Source organism: Triplophysa rosa, linkage group LG6 (assembly GCF_024868665.1).
Source record: "Triplophysa rosa linkage group LG6, Trosa_1v2, whole genome shotgun sequence".
Classification (NCBI taxonomy): domain Eukaryota; kingdom Metazoa; phylum Chordata; class Actinopteri; order Cypriniformes; family Nemacheilidae; genus Triplophysa; species Triplophysa rosa.
Genome location: NC_079895.1, coordinates 2,330,961 through 2,338,451, shown reverse-complemented (window position 1 = coordinate 2,338,451; position 7,491 = coordinate 2,330,961).

Sequence of the window (7,491 nt, the reverse complement as noted above, 5' to 3'; positions counted from 1 at the left end):
ATGTAAAAGATCAACTTAATTCTGTGATGAATAACTTCTTCTGAAATATTGAATGAACATTTTAAATAAGTTTGTAAAATTATTTATAAAGATAATTTAATATATAACATGTAACAGGAATGATAAATGGTTTTAGTCCAGGTAAGGGGCAGATTCCAGGGCTGCGTTCAGCCCCGACAAAACGTTTTTTAAACGGAAACGTTGGTGCGTTGAACACCCTGTTCTGATGACGCAAGAGTTGCAACTATGGTAGCTGAGAAGACTATTCGTTTTGTTCTTTTTGAAGAATTTTCGGAGTCTGATGAAATCCGTATATATACGTGTTTAATTCTGCAAAATACATGTCTTCTAATATCTTCAATTGTTGTGTATACCGAGCTGCAGTGGACACATTTGTAAACGACTTTACTTGGACCCACTGTGCGAGTTGTCTCTTTAATACCGTGTAGGTTATATACATGTTGCTGCTGATTGGGCTGACATTTTTGACACACCCACCAAACAAGAGAAAACATATCTCAAACCCTGTTGCACACCGTTTCCAGGAAACATGTCGTTCAACTTGGAAACCGTAGCAAAACTGGGTTGCTGGGTAGATTACTTGGGAATTGTAAACAGTTACAAACTACACGGTGAAATTTGTAGTCAGTAACGTAATCCCTTAGATTACACATTACACATGTACTGTAATCTGACTACTTTTTGATTACATTTAGATTACATTTGAAGAGTTTAGATCCAAAATGAGATAACTCATGTGTTTTTATTATGTTATCATGTTTTTATTCTGTATCTTTTTAGTTATTACGGCTTAAATCAATACAAACCAACTGCAGTTTGATAGATATTAATTCGAATGCACAATAAAAAAACACGATTTTTGAAAATTATCTCATTTTGGAACCTTTACCTGGTGTATCTTTGTGTCTACAACACTTTTCTTGTTAAATTAAAAATAAAACATTAAAATATTAAATTAAATTATATTAAATTATACCTGCATATATTATAGCCACATTAATAAAGGTTTGCTAATAGCAAATGTAAATATTCACAACAGAAAGACTGGCAGGTACACACAGTCGCAAATCAACAAAATAAATTTGTGAAAGATAAAAATGTATCACCCGCCTATATGCTTGTGATTATCTTCTACAAAATACAATTTAAACAATATTTTTCAAATGTATTACCTTTGTGAAAAATAGATGATATATTGTGAATGCTGCATGGACAATTTAGCAGAACAAATCTATTTGGATTTATGACTAATGAAGTTTCGCAAGGAATGTTGAGTATAGGATTATTGTTGCTAAATTGTGAAGATTTAAATTTAGGTGGGTTGGTTGGTTTTCTTAATAGTTAAAGTGGTAGGCTTACCAAAAAATAAAACAGTAATATGTAATGTAATCTATGTAATGTAATCTGTAATAATAAAATAGTAACTGTACTCTGATTATGAGTATTTTAAAATGTAAAAAGTACTTGATTTTTGGAATCTGATTATGTAATCCAGATGACAAGTAATCAGTTACTACCTAGCTCTGCGCACCGGTTCGAGCTTGAACGTGCGCCAGGAAGCAACTGCGTTCTGTAAGGTGGAAGGGGCGGGGCTTAAACAATGGTTATTTAAACACTGATTACACAAACACTTGCTCCATGTATTTTATGTTTGAGTATCTCATTCATTCATATTTCTGTATAACACACATAAATACAGTATAAATATTATTGAACTCTAATGAGATTCTATATTCAATATGGGCAGTAGCTGGGAAGGTTCTGGACGGACTTGGCAGTCCAAATATAATGAATAGGCCTATATTTACTCTCAGTCAATGTTAGTAATGTAATTGATATTTAAATTGGTTTGTTCCATTCATACGTTCTCATACCCTTTCGTGCATCTCTATATTAACTCTGGACTTGTCAATCACTCCTCGGATATCTGATTTTCATGTGTGATAAACAGAGCAGCGTGAGAAAGCGAGAGACGCTCCTCATATCAAACAGACACTCACCGGGCGAGATGGAGACTGACATTTACCTGCGATTCCTCCAGTAGGTCCTAAAATGACAGAGCGCGTAATGCGTTCAGGCCCTCAAAAAATGCCACTTCAGATCTGGAATCAATTTGCATTTCCCCCGAGCCCGGATAACAGGCCGCCGTCAGAGGAGGATTCAAATTCGCCATCAATAATGATGTTACGGAGAGGTGCGCGGAGGGGAGAGGGATCAAATTGAAAGACTGATGCTATATGTTTCAAATGATTGCCCTGTGAGCTGTGTGTGTGTGTTTATGCGTGTGCGTGTGCGGTTATTGTAGAGCACCCTATTAGCTTCCCTTGTTCTTTGCTCCAGGTTAAGACTTGCAGGAAGAGATGCGGTAAAACTAACAGATGAGCGTGTCAACCGTCACTTTTAACCCTCCACCAACCAATAGTGTGCAACAGTGAACCGACCACTTTGAAGCCAATATAGTGTCTTTTATTATTGTGTGTGTGTGTACCTATATAGGCCTATAGAAATCACATAATTAGATCTCTAATCTAAAATAGTATCTATAATAATCAATAAGAATATGTTTATATATTCTTAAAATTATTTTTAAAGATATTGTGATAATACCGTTAACATGAATTCTTCTGGCCATGATAATCATAAATAAAAAATCTGATATTGTGACAGGCCTATTCTTAGTTAAGAAAATGTATCTTTGTCTTACTCATACAACATAAACAAGAAAAACGCACGACAAAACACATCAACATGAAAACAACATTTTAAATATTTCCTTTTTTTAATATTTTTTTTTCACCAGGAATGAAACATTTTTAAAAGCCAAGATGTTGCGTCTCTCATTTTTTATACGTTGAAATTAATGTGATTTTTTTTAGAAACCTCCTGTTTCTTGAAAAGGAATAATTCAACTCTTGAATAACAATAACCAGAGCTTCTTGTGCTACACCAATTTCTATATTTGAGATGACCTACAATCAATGCAAGTGCAAAGTATTACAGTCAATTAGGGATTTTCAAATAGTAATTAAGATATTAATAAGAATCTACACTTTCAGAATTCATGCCAAACGGGTGTAAGAACTTCATTTATGTTTGTAATTAAAATGTTGCTGGGATATTGGACTCCCTACAAAAAAAGGCAGATGGATAATTGCCGGCGAATTAGAACAGAAAATTGTGTCACTCTTCGGATGAAGTAAGAGGCATTATTAAGACATAACTTTTATATAATGGGCCACTCTTTGGTTTCTTGACATTAATGAGGATATATTTATTGCGCGGTGAGAGAGGACCAGGTATCATCTGTGATCAGCACATCATTAAGTTCTTCCTCAACTGCCGTTCTCAACACGCTAACGGAGGTACATGACACTTTGGGCACTTTGTGAAAATGTGCAGCCAATGAGGGATGATGGTATGATGATCGGGAATGTTCCACGTTACGTGGAGTGGTGTGGTGTGGGGAGGGTCGTGCGTCGTCATTTCTCTTCATTCAGGACGGGTTGAAAATGTATGAAATGACAGGTGGAGGATGATGACCTCATGGCATTAGTGATTGGATGGACGTCATTGGCGTCTGTTATCAGTGGGGGAGATTGGCATGGTCCATTCTGTGGTTAAAGAGAGGAGAATAATTTGGTTTTGCTGAATTAGGAACAAAAAGCTATTTAAATGAGACATTTCATTTGTTCAATGTTGAAACAGTTTCTTTTTAATATTTAGAGATGTTCGTTGATTTAAGACATAAGTTGATTTCTCTGAAAAGTTGAAAAAGGGTGGTGTTTTTAAAACACTAAGCATTTTTCAGAAGTGAACAAAAAGTTGATAAATAAATGTAAATTTATGAATACATTCTGCATCTCTAGAAACACAATGCAGGATGATACCTTAAACTCTTATGTTGCTTAATACTTACTGCTCTTGTGCAATGTTTACATGATATATTTACATATTATCATTATTATTTGTATATTTGTTTGCATTTAACATTTGCTGTTAACCAAAGAGACATATAGTGCTTTTTCTCATTCCGCACACCTCGAACCTGGAAATCGAACCTGCTAACTCTGGCATCAACATTCTGTTAAGTAAAATGTCTGACTTGATGCCGTTCTTTTCAACTACTTCCTCGCCTGCACCGGCCATTCGCACCTGAACTGCAAGAGCGTAACTCACCCGTACGCATCTCAGCCCTCTCGATCTCAGCCGACCTTATGGCCCTTACCTAGACACCTCTTCTCCTCCATCATGTAGGAGTGAAGGCTGTGCGTTTTTAACTCTATATGCAGCAAGGCCAAGTGCTAATTGGAGGTGGGCAGTTTGACTGGAGGAGACCACCTGCTCTCACACACACACACACACACACACACATATGCAACTGTAATGTTTCTGCATGCACTTAAGCCTCAGCGTACACAGTCAGTCCTGCCTGCAGCTAGACAGCAGCCTCAGCGGTCTAACATCCATCTTCAGATCACAGAGGAATATTTTGGAGCAGCTATTCTTTATCGATTGCTTGGAAGCTCTTTAAATGTGTTTATAAATGCACAAGTGTGAGAGCTCAGCCCGTTTCTGTCTGCGGTCCATTTTTTCCTCCCTCTCTCTCTCTCTCTCTCTCTTATAATTATAATAGCAAATGTATTGTTCAATCTCATCTTGCCTAATAAAGAGTAAATATATTTTGGTGAATCTGCCAATACAGGCATTTCCTTTCCAGTTTCTTGAATATGTGTCAAATGTACACTTTTTACTTTGCAACAATTGCTTTTGCACATAGCCATTGTGTAAAGTTATTCTGGGCTACAAACATTTCTGATGTGAAGCAAAGTGTCTAAAATTCCACAGCATCATAGTAAAATCCCTGTAACACATGACTTGAGGTCATACATTTAACTAAGAGGTAAAAAAATATGACAATGTTGCAACTTTGAGCTGTGCATTCAGTTTTGGATAGGGCGATAACTTTAAATGAGTAAAACTGATATGTTCATTGTTGCATATATTTTGTATAATGACAGATTGTGTTGGACTCAGAAAGAGATTTCAGTCTGTGTGATTTTTCATGTAAATACATCAAGTGCTTAGATGAAGCAGGGTACAGATAAAATAAAACGCGTGCTCCCTGTTTCCATGTCTTTTTTTTACATCAAGCACTTCACACACAAACCATTAACATACCCTTTGCTTTTGAAACGCACACACACGTTGTGTGTATGTCTTGTTAGAAAGGAGCAGATAAAACTCAGCACAGCGCTCCCAATTAGAGCTGCAGTGACTCCGTGCGCGCTGGAGAGAGAGCGCGCCGACGCGTGTGCGTGCGCGGGGTGCGAGCGAGCGATAGTGGAAGAAAAGAGGGTCGTGGGGGAGAGAGAGAAAGATGAGAACAGCTTAAGCATTCATTTTGAGTAGAGAGACAGGTCCTATTAACATTTAACAGCGTTTGTGCAACTTGGTGCGGAGGTTATGATGCAAATGAAGGAGAATTAAAAATGGCCAGGGCTTTGGCATTGATGGATTGCAGTCTGGCAGCTCTCACACTTCCTAGTGTCCATCAGAAGCGATTACTATGTAATTAAAGCTTATTTCTGGACTCTCCGGCGCATAATTACTTTGTGAATGTAACCATCATCTAAAAGCCGGAGAAAAGTCTCGAGCGTTTAGTTGGGCAGTCATTTCCTCCGGCTTGTGTCAGATATAGCCATCAGACGGCGCAAAAGAACTGTCACTTTTAATAAGAGGCAAAAAATTAAATGAAACAGTATGCTTATTACAGAAAAATTAGGCTTTCAAGAGTCCTTTTTACCATTTGCATAATTTATTCTTTCTCTCTTCCCCCTCCCTGCTTCAGGAGCTTTAGGCAATTTCCCCTCGCATTTAAATCGATTGCACATTTAAGGCTACTTAAAGAAAATTATCACTTTGCATATTTTAATTGTTATGAAGGAAGTGATTTGAGAGAGGTCTGCGCCTCATCCTCTCGAGCCGCGGAGTGAGAGAGACGCGGTGCGGGCGCAGCGCGGGCGCTGTGGCGTCGCAGATAACCTCGAGTTCACACTCTCCACTCCACTTTCATCAGAATGCTAATGAGCACGCGACGCCAGGACAAGTGGATCTTTGATATTTACAAAATAGGCCCCAATAACGGCAATGTGATTTGTTTTACGCAACTTTATTTTTTACATATTTTCTTATCACATCCGTTTTTATGTTTATATTTTTGGGGGGATGTTGGTTTGAAATGAAACAGACTCTCACTGCAGTTAATGAGGAAGATAAAGTGATTTTTTTCATATTTACCAACTTACAGCTGTATTTATTTTTATTTTAGGTTGCTGTTGTTGTCTGTGCATTTGGTGAACTGGTTTAACTAAAATAGTTGATCAGAAGCCTAATGAGGAAGCAAACCATAGTGGATCGTTGATAAATAACAAAATATGCCCTAATAAGTACATGATTTCTTGCTTTATTTTTTGTTTGGCTTGAAATGAAACACATTACAGTTTACAGACTTCCACTGCCATTAATGAGGCAGCTAATGCCAGTACACAGATTTGTTTTATTTTCATATTCACTAACTCTGTTTTCTTTGGGGATGCTCATTTTAACAAAATAAAAAGTTGTTCAGCAACCAATGAAGAAGCTAACCATAAGTGGTTCTTAATAAACAAATCTATGTAATCATTATATTGCTCTTGGGTAAACTTGGAGATCATATAAAAACACCTTTTAGTACCTCTGGTGGCTTATAACTCAAACGATGTACTTTATATCGGTTAATGTCCACAGGTCTGTGTGCGCATTATGTTTATGTGTAATAGAAAATATCATTAGTCTCTTATTAAAAGTGTAAAAAATGTCCTCAATGATATAGGAAAGAGACCTCAGCAGGTTTTCCTAAATAAAGTTCTCAGACATTCCGCTTCGATGCTAATGAGCACATAACCTGGACAAATGGATCTTTGATATTCATAAAATAACTCAAGTATAAGTTCTGTTACACAATTTTGTTTTTGCCCATTTTCTTATCACCGGTTTTTCCTTTGGTCAGTTGGTTTCATTTTGTTTTGAAACTAAAGTTCACAGGCTTCAGCTCCACTTTCATCATGTTAATGAGTAGGATAACACTAGTGCATCTTTGATGTTTACAAAACAGGCCCTAATAACCGCAGTATCATTTTAGACAACTTTATTTTTCATTTTTTTATAATTCATTATCACCACTAATTTTGTAGTTGCTGCTTTTTGTTTGCACACTTGATTTGATTACACCATTCTTGTTACTTTTTGTCAGAATGTTATAGATGAAAGAAAAAAAAAGCATTTAGCAAAATTAGAACCTCTGAAGAACCACGATATGGTGCTATATAGCACTAAAAGTGGTTCCCCTATGATTACGAGCAAAGAACCACTTTTAATGCTATATAGCACCGTTTTTTGTGTGTTATTCAACTCATTCAATCTAAAAAAAAC